The sequence below is a fragment of the Pseudophryne corroboree genome, chromosome 5 (genome assembly GCF_028390025.1).
Source record: "Pseudophryne corroboree isolate aPseCor3 chromosome 5, aPseCor3.hap2, whole genome shotgun sequence".
NCBI lineage: Eukaryota > Metazoa > Chordata > Amphibia > Anura > Myobatrachidae > Pseudophryne > Pseudophryne corroboree.
In genome coordinates, this window is record NC_086448.1 from 249,181,778 (window position 1) to 249,195,701 (window position 13,924).

The 13,924-nt window shown below is 45.3% G+C and overlaps 1 protein-coding gene and 2 pseudogenes across 1 annotated transcript in view; 1 reads left to right on the top strand and 2 right to left on the bottom strand.

Annotated features, from left to right (window-relative positions):
* The window catches only part of NGLY1 (N-glycanase 1), a 194,964-nt gene that overhangs the window by 68,626 nt on the left and 112,414 nt on the right, over positions 1-13,924 (bottom strand). The gene's annotated exons all lie outside the window — the stretch shown is intronic.
* LOC134930576 (5S ribosomal RNA) lies at positions 6,682-6,799 on the bottom strand (annotated as a pseudogene).
* Positions 8,248-8,365, top strand: LOC134930419 (5S ribosomal RNA; annotated as a pseudogene).

The window sequence follows — 13,924 nt, forward strand, 5'->3', positions numbered from 1 at the left end:
ACAGGGCAGAACTGCGGACTCGTCCCCAGTTTCTTCCTAAGGTGGTGTCAGCGTTTCGCCTGAAACAACATATTGTGGTGCCTGCGGCTACTAGGGACTTGGAGGACTCCAAGTTGCTAGACGTTGTCGGGGGCCCTAAAAATAGATATATATATATATATATATATATATTTCCAGGACGGCTGGAGTCAGAAAGTCTGACTTGCTGTTTATATTGTATGCACCCCAAAAGATGGGTGCTCCTGCTTCTAAGCAGACTATTGCTCGTTGGATTTGTAGTACAATTCAGCTTGCACAGTCTGTGGCAGGCCTGCCACAGCCAAAATCTGTCAATGCCCATTCCACAAGGAAGGTGGGCTCATCTTGGGCGGATGCCCGAGGGGGTCTCGGCTTTAAAATTTTGCCGAGCAGCTACGTGGTCAGGGGGGAACACGTTTGTAAAATTCTACAAATTTGATACCCTGGCTGAGGAGGACCTGGAGTTCTCTCATTCGGTGCTGCAGAGTCACCCGCACTCTCCCGCCCGTTTGGGAGCTTTGGTATAATCCCCATGGTCCTGACGGAGTCCCCAGCATCCACTAGGACGTTAGAGAAAATAAGATTTTACTTACCGATAAATCTATTTCTCGTAGTCCGTAGTGGATGCTGGGCGCCCATCCCAAGTGCGGATTGTCTGCATTACTTGTACATAGTTATTGTTACAAAAATCGGGTTATTATTGTTGTGAGCCATCTTTTTTAGAGGCTACTTCATTGTTATCATACTGTTAACTGGGTTCAGATCACAAGTTGTACGGTGTGATTGGTGTGGCTGGTTTGGGTCTTACCCGGGATTCAAGATCCTTCCTTATTGTGTACGCTCGTCCGGGCACAGTACCTAACTGAGGCTTGGAGGAGGGTCATAGGGGGAGGAGCCAGTACACACCATGTGATCCTAAAAGCTTGCTTTTGTGCCCTGTCTCCTGCGGAGCCGCTATTCCCCATGGTCCTGACGGAGTCCCCAGCATCCACTACGGACTACGAGAAATAGATTTATCGGTAAGTAAAATCTTATTATTAAACTAATTGAAAATTAAAAACAGTTATGAAGGTGGATGTAATGGTATGAGCAAACTTAAAGGGCTATTAAACCCAAAACTGAAAATTCTGTTTTGAGTGGAACATCAGACATTAAATGCCATACTAGGAGATTACTGAAATGTTGGTGAATGTTCTACACCAGAGGTCCTCAAACTCGGTCCTCGGGGGCCCACACAGTGCATGTTTTGCAGGTCTCCTCACAGAATCGCAAGTGAAATAATTAGCTCCACCTGTGGACCTTTTAAAATGTGTCAGTGAGTAATTAATACACCTGTGCACCTGCTGGGTTACCTGCAAAACATGCACTGTGTGGGCCCCCGAGGACCGAGTTTGAGGACCTCTGTTCTACACAGTCTGACGGGTACTGATGGTGCCACCATGTACATAAACTTCTGGGTTTAACCGACATACCCCATTTAATTTCATATGTTTGCTCTGTATATTTCATAATTATGGTAGATCTATGTTGTTACACAACATATAGTATTTTCTACACATGGATACGTGAAAACTATAGCAGAATGGATGCTAATATATTGTTGTTTTTTAACTGATTTACACAAACCAAAATAAAAAAACACCACACAAAGTGAAAATATCCATTTTTTTCAAAGAATGTAAAACAGTTAAATTTGTTATATTTGAGACTTATTTTGGTTCTTCCTATACCGGCAGGAAAGTGATAGTTCTTCTGTCAAGACTACCCTGTACAACCAGAGCATTGATGTGACCTGCATTCTGCAGATGGTCCCTCTTTCTGTAACAGTGTGTGCTCCAGCTAGATGATGGCTGTTCTCATTGCCCAGTTTTTTAGGAAGACAATATCTTCCTTTCCTAAAACTAATCGATCACCGTCACAGTGGTAACAATAAATGGCACGTCACAAACAAAAATCTTCAGTAGCATTAATTGATTTACGTTTATTTTGTACTCCTCCGCGGATGTGAGTAGAAATCCAAGAAAAATGAGGTCCGCAATGCTATTTTGCGCTGCAGCACGGACAAAATAGCATTGCTTTGGGCACTTTAGACTGAGAATGTCCATTCTTGCGCTTAAACACCCTGTTTAATTTGTGAGAACCGGCCTTCAACTACGACAGCGCACAAAATTTTATAGCCCTGGGAGCTATTTCCCGGCGCTATTCAATCCACGCTGAATTGAATTAAGCCCAATAGAAACCTGTTTAATTTGTTTATTGTTAGGGTTTGTGTCACATATTGGCATTTTTATCAACACACCGTAATGCTGAGCTTTGTGGATAAGTAGTATGGTACATGGTAAAGCAAAGAATGTATACTTTGTTGGATGTTAAAGTTTGAGTCCCTATTGAAACCATTTTGTTTTCATTAGTTTATTATTATGGTCTTTTAAATTTTTTCAGTTTATCTAGCAGGTGCACAGGTGTATTCATTACTAATTGACAAATTTAAAAGATCCACAGGTGGAACTAATTATTTCACTTGTGATTCTGTGAGGAAACCTGGAAAACATGCACTGTTTTGGGGCCTGAGAACAAAGTTTGAGAACCTGTGCAAAAGAAAAGGAGATTTACGGTAAGAACTTACCTTTGTTAAATCTCTTTCTGCGAGGTACACTGGGTTCTACAGGGATAACATTGGGGTGTAGAGTTGGATCTTGATCCGAGGCACCAACAGGCTAAAAGCTTTGACTGTTCCCAAGATGCACAGCGCCGCCTCCTCTATTACTCCGCCTCTGTGCACAGGTGCTCAGTTTTGTTAACCAGTCCAATGCAGTAGCAGGTAAAAGAGACGCCAACCGTTAGTAGCCACATAAACCACATTCTCATGACAGGAGAAGGTATCAGCGGCTAATGCCATACAAACCCAAAGAAGCTAAGTGCGTCAGGGTGGGCACGCTGTGGAACCCAATGTACCTTGCAGAGAGATTTAACAAAGATAAGTTCTTACCATTAATCTCCTTTTCTGTAGCAGGGTACACTGGGGTTCCACAGGGATAACATCGGGGATGTCCTAAAGCAGTTCCTCATGGGAGGGGACGCACTGTAGCGGGCACAAGATCCCGGCGTCCAAAAGAGGCATCCTGGGAGGCGGAAGTATTGAAGGCATAGAACCTTATGAACGTGTTCCCTGAGGACCATGCAGCCGGCTTGCACAATTAAAGAAAAACACCTACACTCAAGTAGTCCCCCTGGCGCCAGTACAATTAGTTTTATTCAATTACCAACATGTATATGTCCCAAATCCGCATGCAGCTCACCATACACAGAGGGACTTCCCAACCCCCTTCAAATGGACAAGAAAACTAAAACAAAAGAAATACAGATAGCGTTTGCAGATTTATTATTATAATAAATTTATTAATTAACTATTATCTCAATGATAATTCTCCACTAGTACTATTATAGTACCAAGGATATAGATTAATAAAAAATCTTTCCCTTGACAACAAATTTACATATAATAAAAACTAAAACCACATTGACATCAATTATTAATATATAAGAAAATGCTCTGCTCCACAAATTGGTTTAGCTAGCCCTCTTAGTACTGAAAGAGATACAATAGTTTAAATGAGTCCAAGTATTTCACTTAATTGCTACAAAGCTGCAACAGCTGAGTCCATTGTCTGGTTACTTAGTTTCATTTAGTTTACTGCTGTTTCCTTTCTTTGGTGATGGTAATCTTGAGATAGATGTTATAACGTTAGATAATGTATGATATATATAATAGGGCTTGCTTTCAATCACACATAATACGTATAGTATTTAGCAGCTTTTTTGTCCACTTTAAATGACGCTGATCAGGTTAACAGCAATTTCATCATGAAGCAGTAGGATTAATGAATATAGTCACAGTTTTTATAAGACATGGCCATGTTAAGTTTTAATTACCACTCCGCCTCAGGTTTCCGTCTTTGTAGTCCTCCCGGCTCTGGTGCTAATTTACCGTTCCAGACGAGCCTTATCCGGAGATACGTCCAAAGTCCTCCTGATGCTCGGCGTGAGTGGTAGAGTAGGTTGTCACTGGCAGGTGTAAGTACAGAGACGCGTTTCACTACCTCCTGGCATCGGCAGCTTCCTCAGTCTGGGCAGGAGTGACACAGGAGGGAACATGTACGGCAGCCGAAAGATCCATGGAATTGCCAGTGCGTCCACGAACGCTGCTTGAGGATCCCTTGTCCTTGCTCCGAAGACCGGAACCGTGTGATTGTGTCGATACGCCATCAGGTCTACGTCTGGTAGGCCCCATTTGTCCACTAGGAGTTGAAATACTTCTGGATGAAGGCTCCACTCTCCGATGTGTACGTCCTGACGACTGAGGAAGTCCGCTTCCCAGTTGAGTACCCCCGGAATGATCACTGCCGATATGGCTGGCAGATGGCGTTCCGCCCATTGAAGAATCCTTGACACTTCCATCATTGCCATGCGGCTTCGAGTGCCGCTTTGATGATTTATGTACGCCATTGTGGTGGCGTTGTCCGACTGTACTTGAACAGGCCTGTTCTGTATCAGATGCTGGGCCAGTTTCAGAGCATTGAACACCGCCCGCAATTCCAGAATGTTTATAGGAAGGAAAGACTCCTCCCTGGTCCACCGACCCTGAAGAGAGTGTTGCTCCAACACCGGGCCCCAACCTCTCAGACTGGTATCCGTTGTCAGGACCCAGTTGGAGATCCAGAAGGGACGACCCATGCTCATTTGTTGGTCCTGTAGCCACCAGCTTAGTGACAGACGAACCTCCGGAGACATGGAGATCATGTGAGACCTGATCCGGTGAGGCAGGCCATCCCACTTGGCAAGAATCAGTTTCTGCAGAGGGCGGGAATGAAATGGAGCATACTCTACCATGTCGAAAGCCGACACCATGAGGCCTAGTACTTGCATCGCCGAGTGTATCGACACTCGTGGGCAAGAGAGGAAGCATCGTATCTTGTCCTGAAGGTTCAGGACATTCTCCTGTGACAAGAACAACCACTGGTTGTGTGTGTCCAACAATGCCCCCCCCCGGTGCACCAAGCTCTGGGCAAGGACCAGGGATGATTTCTTCCAGTTGATAAGCCACCCGTGGGCTTGCAGAAACTGGACCGACAGATCCAGATGATGGAGGAGAACTTCTGCGGAATTCACCAGGATCAGCAAGTCGTCCAGATACGGCAGGATCCTGATACCCTGACGGCGGAGCAGAGCCGTCATCACCGCCATGACCTTGGTGAAGATTTGCGGAGCCGTGGTCAGTCCAAAAGGTAAGGCCCGGAATTGATAATGGAGGTTGCCAATAGCAAACCGCAGGTATTGCTGATGTGACATGGCAATAGGAATATGTAGGTAAGCATCCTGTATGTCCAGGGATACCATATAGTGCCCTGGCTCTAAAGGCAGAACAATAGAGCGAAGAGTTTCCATACGAAACTTGGATACCCTCACAAACTTGTTCAAACACTTGAGGTTGAGAATAGGCCAGGAGGAACCTGCCAGAGGCCGGGAGGAACCAGCCAGAGGCACCGGCATTACCACTCCTGTGTCCAGGAGGGATTGTACCACCAGACGGAGAGTTTTTGCCTTTACCTGATCCAAAGGGATGTTTGTCAGGAAAAATTGACGAGGGGGACGTTTCTTGAAGGATATGGGGTATCCATGAGTGATGACTTCCCTTACCCAGGCGTCTGAAGTGGTCTTCAACCATACCTGGGTAAACCGTAGAAGTCAGCCTCCCACCCTGGGATCCCCCAGGGGGAGGCCCGACCCGTCATGCAGCAGGCATGTCTGTTTTGGAAGCAGGCTGACGGACAGCCCGGGCACGCTTAGATTTGGGCTTATTGGTTTTGGAAGTGCGAGACTGTTTCGGGTACGCCTGACCCTTTGCTTTACCTGGAGGTCGAAAGGAACGAAAGGAGGTACTCTTAACCTTTGGAGCAGTAAGAGTTCAATTTGGTGCCGCACAGGACTATTAGGATAATCTTTATCATGGGCTCTTGTAAAGTTTGTCCCTTGTAAACCAACAGTATATGTACATAAGAGATGCCCGAAATAGGTATCCAAGGAATTAGTTTGGTTGGTGGTGCACCCAGAGTCAGTGATGCATGTCGAGGTTTCAAAAGGAAAAGAAAGACTCTGTGTTGGGGCACTCTTTAAAACAAAAACTTAACTTTTAATTAGTATGTATTAAAATTAGAAATACACAAACAGACACACATATATAATACACTGAGGGAGGTTATGGGTTAAGCCTTCCTCGTATGATATCATGAATCTATAACCCAATTTGGGAAGGCAAATTGCAGATTCTAAAATATAAAAAACTGGTAGAAATACATTCTCCAAACATTTTAGGTGTTAGTGGCACTAAGGTGAAAATATCACAAATTCAAGATTGCAAATATGTAACAGTGGCATATAATGAGGAAAATAAGACTAAAATTTAGTCAGTTTTTGAATGTCAACTGTGCTTGTATCTCCTGGTAAGGATTAATTGGCCATTTAAAGAGCTATGACCATCAAATTTAAAAGTTGTATACAGATCTCTGTCAAATGGCTTATCATAAGAAAGGAAATATGAATGAAGAGGGTGGGGGTCAAATGTTGCTCCACCACTTCTGCTGTCCACACTGATTTGGGAGTGTTATATTACTGCACCCAATATTCCCTAGTGGTCTCCCTTCTAGGTACTAATGGAGCTCTCACTGCTTAGCTTCCAAGATCAGGCGAGATTGGGCATGACCAGTGAGATATGACAGTAATATCCCAAGAGTGGTGAATGAGAGAGTGTTTGGTTAATGACGCCTACCCAAAGAAAGGCACTTCTGCTGTCCAATATAGATGCACAGATTCTCTGTTACTGGGAGCATTGCAGAGAGATATTAGGCTGGCATATGGATGAGAGGGTGCCAGAAAGAGGTGGATACATAAGAAAGTATAGGTTTGGGACCAGTCTTCTGCTGTCCACTGTCATATATTAATATAGCGGACAGTGGATGAGAGAGGCGGGTTGCCTTTGCCCATAGAAGATAGCTAGAATGAAAGGTAAATGGAAAACATAGTAGTAAAATAAGAGATTACTGTCAAAACATGAAAGTGGATGTTCAAAAACAATATATCCACTTAGGCAGGGGATTACCGATATAACTATCAAATCACGAGGCTGTGGGTAGATGTTCAAATACAATATATCCACGTAAGCAAAGTGTTTACCAGTAAGGTGATTTGCTGTAAGCTATACCTTTAAAGCATAAATAAGCTAATACCGGTATTAAATGAGTAACAGCTGTTTAAATGAATATCTCGCAGTATATCATGATTTCTGAAAGAAATGAATGTGCAACTGAAAATACACTGAAAATGTAAGATTTCTTCAAAATAGAACAAGAAGAAAAGCCATGGCAGCAAAATGACACAGAAAATAATTATAATGATGATAGATTTTATCAGCTTAATAAAAAAACCACAATAGCTTGAAAAATCAAAGTAGCAAATAATTGACCAACCCAAATGGGCATGTATACGATACCAGGTGGTGTGTGGGCTGAACCGTGCACTGTTCAGCTCCACATTACACAGACGGCCGTTTCACCTGGAGGTGGCTTGTTCACTTACATTTTCAGTGTATTTTCAGTTGCACATACATTTCTTTCAGAAATCATGATATACTGCGAGATATTAATTTAAACAGCTGTTACTCATTTAATACCGGTATTAGCTTATTTATGCTTTAAATGTATAGCTTACAGCAAATCACCTTACTAGTAAACACTTTGCTTACGTGGATATATTGTATTTGAACATCTACCCACAGCCTCATGATTTGATAGTTATATCGGTAATCACCTGCCTAAGAGGATATATTGTTTTTGAACATCCACTTTCATGTTTTGACAGTAATCTCTTATTTTACTACTATGCTTTCCATTTACCTTTCATTCTAGCTATCTTCTATGGGCAAAGGCAACCCGCCTCTCTCATCCACTGTCCGCTATATTAATATATGACAGTGGACAGCAGAAGACTGGTCCCAAACCTATACTTTCTTATGTATCCACCTCTTTCTGGCACCCTCTCATCCATATGCCAGCCTAATATCTCTCTGCAATGCTCCCAGTAACAGAGAATCGTGCATCTATATTGGACAGCAGAAGTGCCTTTCTTTGGGTGGGCGTCATTAACCATACACTCTCTCATTCACCACTCTTGGGATATTACTGTCATATCTCACTGGTCACGCCCAATCTCGCCTGATCTTGGAAGCTAAGCAGTGAGAGCTCCATTAGTACCTAGAAGGGAGACCACTAGGGAATATTGGGTGCAGTAATATAACACTCCCAAATCCGTGTGGACAGCAGAAGTGGTGGAGCAACATTTGACCCCCACCCTCTTCATTCATATTTCCTTTCTTATGATAAGCCATTTGACAGAGATCTGTATACAACATTTAAATTTGATGGTCATAGCTCTTTAAATGGCCAATTAATCCTTACCAGGAGATACTAGCACAGTTGACATTCAAAAACTGACTAAATTTTAGTCTTATTTTCCTCATTATATGCCACTGTGTTACATATCTGAATCTTCAGTCATTTGCAATCTTGAATTTGTGATATTTTCACCTTGGTGCCACTAACACCTAAAATGTTTGGAGAATGTATTTCTCCCAGTTTTTGATATTTTAGAATCTGCAATTTGCCTTCCCAAATTGGGTTATAGATTCATGATATCATATGAGGAAGGCTTAACCCATAACCTCCCTCAGTGTATTATATATGTGCGTCTGTTTGTGTATTTCTAATTTTAATACATACTAAATAAAAGTTAAGTTTTATTTTAAAGAGTGCCCCAACACAGAGTCTTTCTTTTCCTTTTGAAACCTTTGGAGCAGTACTAGGTAGACCTGCAGTCTTAGCGGAAGCTAAGTCAGCAACAATCTTGTTGAGATTCTCTCCAAAAAATAAGAATTTACTTACCGATAATTCTATTTCTCGTAGTCCGTAGTGGATGCTGGGGACTCCGTCAGGACCATGGGGAATAGCGGCTCGGCAGGAGACAGGGCACAAAAATAAAGCTTTTAGGATTAGGTGGTGTGTACTGGCTCCTCCCCCTATGACCCTCCTCCAAGCCTCAGTTAGGATACTGTGCCCGGACGAGCGTACACAATAAGGAAGGATATTGAATCCCGGGTAAGACTCATACCAGCCCCACCAATCACACCGTATAACTTGTGATCTGAACCCAGTTAACAGTATGACAAACGTAAGAGCCTCTGAACAGACGGCTCACAACAATAACAACCCGAATTTGTTTGTAACAATAACTATGTACAAGTATTGCAGACAATCCGCACTTGGGATGGGCGCCCAGCATCCACTACGGACTACGAGAAATAGAATTATCGGTAAGTAAATTCTTATTTTCTCTAACGTCCTAAGTGGATGCTGGGGACTCCATCAGGACCATGGGGATTATACCAAAGCTCCCAAACGGGCGGGAGAGTGCGGATGACTCTGCAGCACCGAATGAGAGAACTCAAGGTCCTCCTCAGCCAGGGTATCAAATTTGTAGAATTTTGCAAACGTGTTTGCCCCTGACCAAGTAGCAGCTCGGCAGAGTTGTAATGCCGAGACCCCCCGGGCAGCCGCCCAGGATGAGCCCACTTTCCTTGTGGAATGGGCCTTGACAGATTTAGGTTGTGGCAAGCCTGCCACAGAATGTGCAAGTTGAATTGTGCTACAAATCCAACGAGCAATCGTCTGCTTAGAAGCAGGAGCACCCATCTTGTTGGGTGCATACAATATAAACAGTGAGTCAGACTTTCTGACTCCCGCCGTTCTTGAAATATATATTTTCAATGCCCGGACCACGTCCAACAACTTGGAATCCTCCAAATCGTTAGTAGCCGCAGGCACCACAATAGGCTGGTTCAGGTGAAACGCTGACACCACCTTAGGCAGAAAATGAGGACGCGTCCGCAGTTCTGCCCTGTCCGTATGGAAAATCAGATATGGGCTCTTATATGATAAAGCCGCCAATTCTGATACTCTCCTGGCTGAAGCCAGGGCCAGTAGCATGGTTACTTTCCATGTAAGATACTTCAACTCCACCGATTTGAGCGGCTCAAACCAATGGGATTTGAGAAAATCCAAGACTACATTAAGATCCCACGGTGCCACTGGGGGCACAACCGGGGGCTGTATATGTAGTACTCCTTTTACAAAAGTCTGGACTTCAGGAACTGAAGCCAATTCTTTCTGGAAGAAAATCGACAGGGCCGAAATTTGAACCTTAATGGACCCCAATTTGAGGCCCATAGACAATCCTGTTTGCAGGAAATGTAGGAATCGACCCAGTTGAAATTCCTCCGTGGGGGCCTTCCTGGCCTCACACCACGCAACATATTTTCTCCAAATGCGGTGATAATGTTGTGCAGTCACCTCCTTCCTGGCTTTTACCAGTGTAGGAATGACCTCTTCCGGAATGCCTTTTTCCCTTAGAATTCGGCGTTCAACCGCCATGCCGTCAAACGCAGCCGCGGTAAGTCTTGGAATAGACACGGTCCCTGCTGAAGCAGGTCCCGTCTTAGAGGTAGAGGCCACGGATCCTCCGTGAGCATCTCTTGAAGTTCCGGGTACCAAGTTCTTCTTGGCCAATCCGGAGCCACTAGTATCGTTCTTACTCCCTTTTGCCGTATAATTCTCAGTACTTTTGGTATGAGAGGCAGAGGAGGGAACACATACACTGACTGGAACACCCACGGTGTTACCAGAGCGTCCACAGCTATTGCCTGAGGGTCTCTTGACCTGGCGCAATACCTGTCCAGTTTTTTGTTGAGGCGGGACGCCATCATATCCACCATTGGTTTTTCCCAACGGTTCACAATCATGTGGAAGACTTCTGGATGAAGTCCCCACTCTCCCGGGTGTAGATCGTGTCTGCTGAGGAAGTCTGCTTCCCAGTTGTCCACTCCCGGAATGAATACTGCTGACAGTGCTATCACATGATCTTCTGCCCAGCGAAGAATCCTTGCAGCTTCTGCCATTGCTGTCCTGCTTCTTGTGCCGCCCTGTCTGTTTACGTGGGCGACTGCCGTGATGTTGTCCGACTGGATCAACACCGGCTGACCCTGAAGCAGGGGTTTTGCCAGACTTAGAGCATTGTAAATCGCTCTTAGCTCCAGTATATTTATGTGAAGAGACATCTCCAGGCTTGACCATACTCCCTGGAAGTTTCTTCCCTGTGTGACCGCTCCCCAGCCTCTCAGACTGGCATCCGTGGTCACCAGGACCCAGTCCTGTATGCCGAATCTGCGGCCCTCTAACAGATGAGCACTCTGCAACCACCACAGAAGAGACACCCTTGTCCGTGGCGATAAGGTTATCCGCTGATGCATCTGCAGATGCGATCCGGACCATTTGTCCAGCAGATCCCACTGAAAAGTTCGTGCGTGGAATCTGCCGAATGGAATCGCTTCGTAAGAAGCCACCATCTTTCCCAGGACTCTTGTGCATTGATGCACAGACACTGTCCCTGGTTTTAGGAGGTTCCTGACAAGTTCGGATAACTCCCTGGCTTTCTCCTCCGGAAGAAACACCTTTTTCTGAACCGTGTCCAGAATCATTCCCAGGAACAGCAGACGTGTCGTCGGGGTCAACTGAGATTTTGGAAAATTCAGAATCCACCCGTGTTGTTGCAGCACTAGTTGGGTTAGTGCTACTCCGTCCTCCAGCTGTTCTCTGGACCTTGCCCTTATCAGGAGATCGTCCAAGTAAGGGATAATTAATACGCCTCTTCTTCGCAGAAGAATCATCATTTCGGCCATTACCTTGGTAAAGACCCGAGGTGCCGTGGACAATCCGAACGGCAGCGTCTGAAACTGATAATGACAGTTTTGCACCACGAACCTGAGGTACCCTTGATGTGAAGGGCAAATTGGGACATGCAGGTAAGCATCCTTTATGTCCAGGGACACCATAAAGTCCCCTTCTTCCAGATTCGCTATCACTGCTCTGAGTGACTCCATCTTGAACTTGAATTTTTGTATGTACAGGTTCAAAGATTTCAGATTTAGAATAGGTCTTACCGAGCCGTCCGGCTTCGGTACCACAAATAGCGTGGAGTAATACCCCTTTCCCTGTTGTCGGAGGGGTACCTTGACTATCACCTGCTGAGAAAACAGCTTGTGAATGGCTTCCAATACCGTCGCCCTGTCTGAGGGAGACGTTGGCAAAGCAGACTTTAGGAACCGGCGAGGGGGAGACTTCTCAAATTCCAACCTGTAACCCTGAGATACTACCTGCAGAATCCAGGGGTCCACCTGTGAGCAAGCCCACTGTGCGCTATAATTCTTGAGTCGACCCCCCACCGCTCCTGAGTCCGCTTGTAAGGCCCCAGCGTCATGCTGAGGGCTTTGCAGAACCCTGGGAGGGCTTCTGTTCCTGGACAGGGGCTGCTTGCTGCCCTCTCTTACCCCTTCCTCTGCCCCGAGGCAGATATGACTGTCCTTTTGTCCGCTTGTTCTTATAGGACCGAAAGGACTGCGGCTGAAAAGACGGTGTCTTTTTCTGTTGGGAGGGGGTCTGAGGTAAAAAGGTGGATTTTCCGGCAGTTGCCGTGGCCACCAGATCCGATAGACCGACGCCAAATAATTCCTCCCCTTTATACGGCAATACTTCCATATGTCGTTTGGAATCCGCATCACCTGACCACTGTCGCGTCCATAAACTCCTTCTGGCAGATATGGACATCGCATTTACTCTCGATGCCAGAGTGCAAATATCTCTCTGCGCATCTCGCATATAAAGGAAAGCATCCTTTAATTGCTCTATAGTCAATAAAATACTGTCCCTTCCAGGGTATCAATATTTTCAGTCAGGGAATCCAACCAGACGACCCCAGCACTGCACATCCAGGCTGAGGCGATGGCTGGTCGCAGTATAACACCAGTATGTGTGTATATACTTTTGAGGGTAGTTTCCAGTCTCCTATCCGCTGGATCCCTGAGGGCGGCCGTATCAGGAGACGGTAACGCCACTTGTTTTGATAAGCGTGTGAGCGCCTTATCCACCCTAGGGGGTGTTTCCCAGCGCGCCCTAACCTCTGGCGGGAAAGGGTATAATGCTAATAACTTTTTTGAAATTAGCATTTTTCTATCTGGGTTAACCCACGCTTCATCACATACATCATTTAATTCCTCTGATTCAGGAAAAACTACAGGTAGTTTTTTCACCCCCCACATAATACCCCTTTTTGTGGTACTTGCAGTATCAGAGATATGCAAAGCCTCCTTCATTGCCGTGATCATATAACGTGTGGCCCTACTTGAAAATACGTTTGTTTCATCACCGTCGACACTAGATTCAGTGTCTGTGTCTGTGTCGACCGACTGAGGTAAAGGGCGCTTTACAGCCCCTGACGGTGTCTGAGACGCCTGGGCAGGTACTAACTGGTTTGCCGGCCGTCTCATGTCGTCAACTGATTTTTGTAATGTGCTGACATTATCACGTAATTCCATAAACAAAGCCATCCATTCCGGTGTCGACTCCCTGGGGGGTGACATCACCATTATCGGCAATTGCTCTGCCTCCACACCAACATCGTCCTCATACATGTCGACACACACGTACCGACACACAGCAGACACACAGGGAATGCTCTTATCGAAGACAGGACCCCACTAGCCCTTTGGGGAGACAGAGGGAGAGTTTGCCAGCACACACCCAAGCGCTATAATATATATGGGAACAACCTTATATAAGTGTTGTTCCTTATAGCAGCTTAAATATATCCAATATATCGCCAAAAAATGCCCCCCCTCTCTGTTTTACCCTGTTTCTGTAGTGCAGTGCAGGGGAGAGTCCTGGGAGCCTTCCTCACAGCGGAGCTG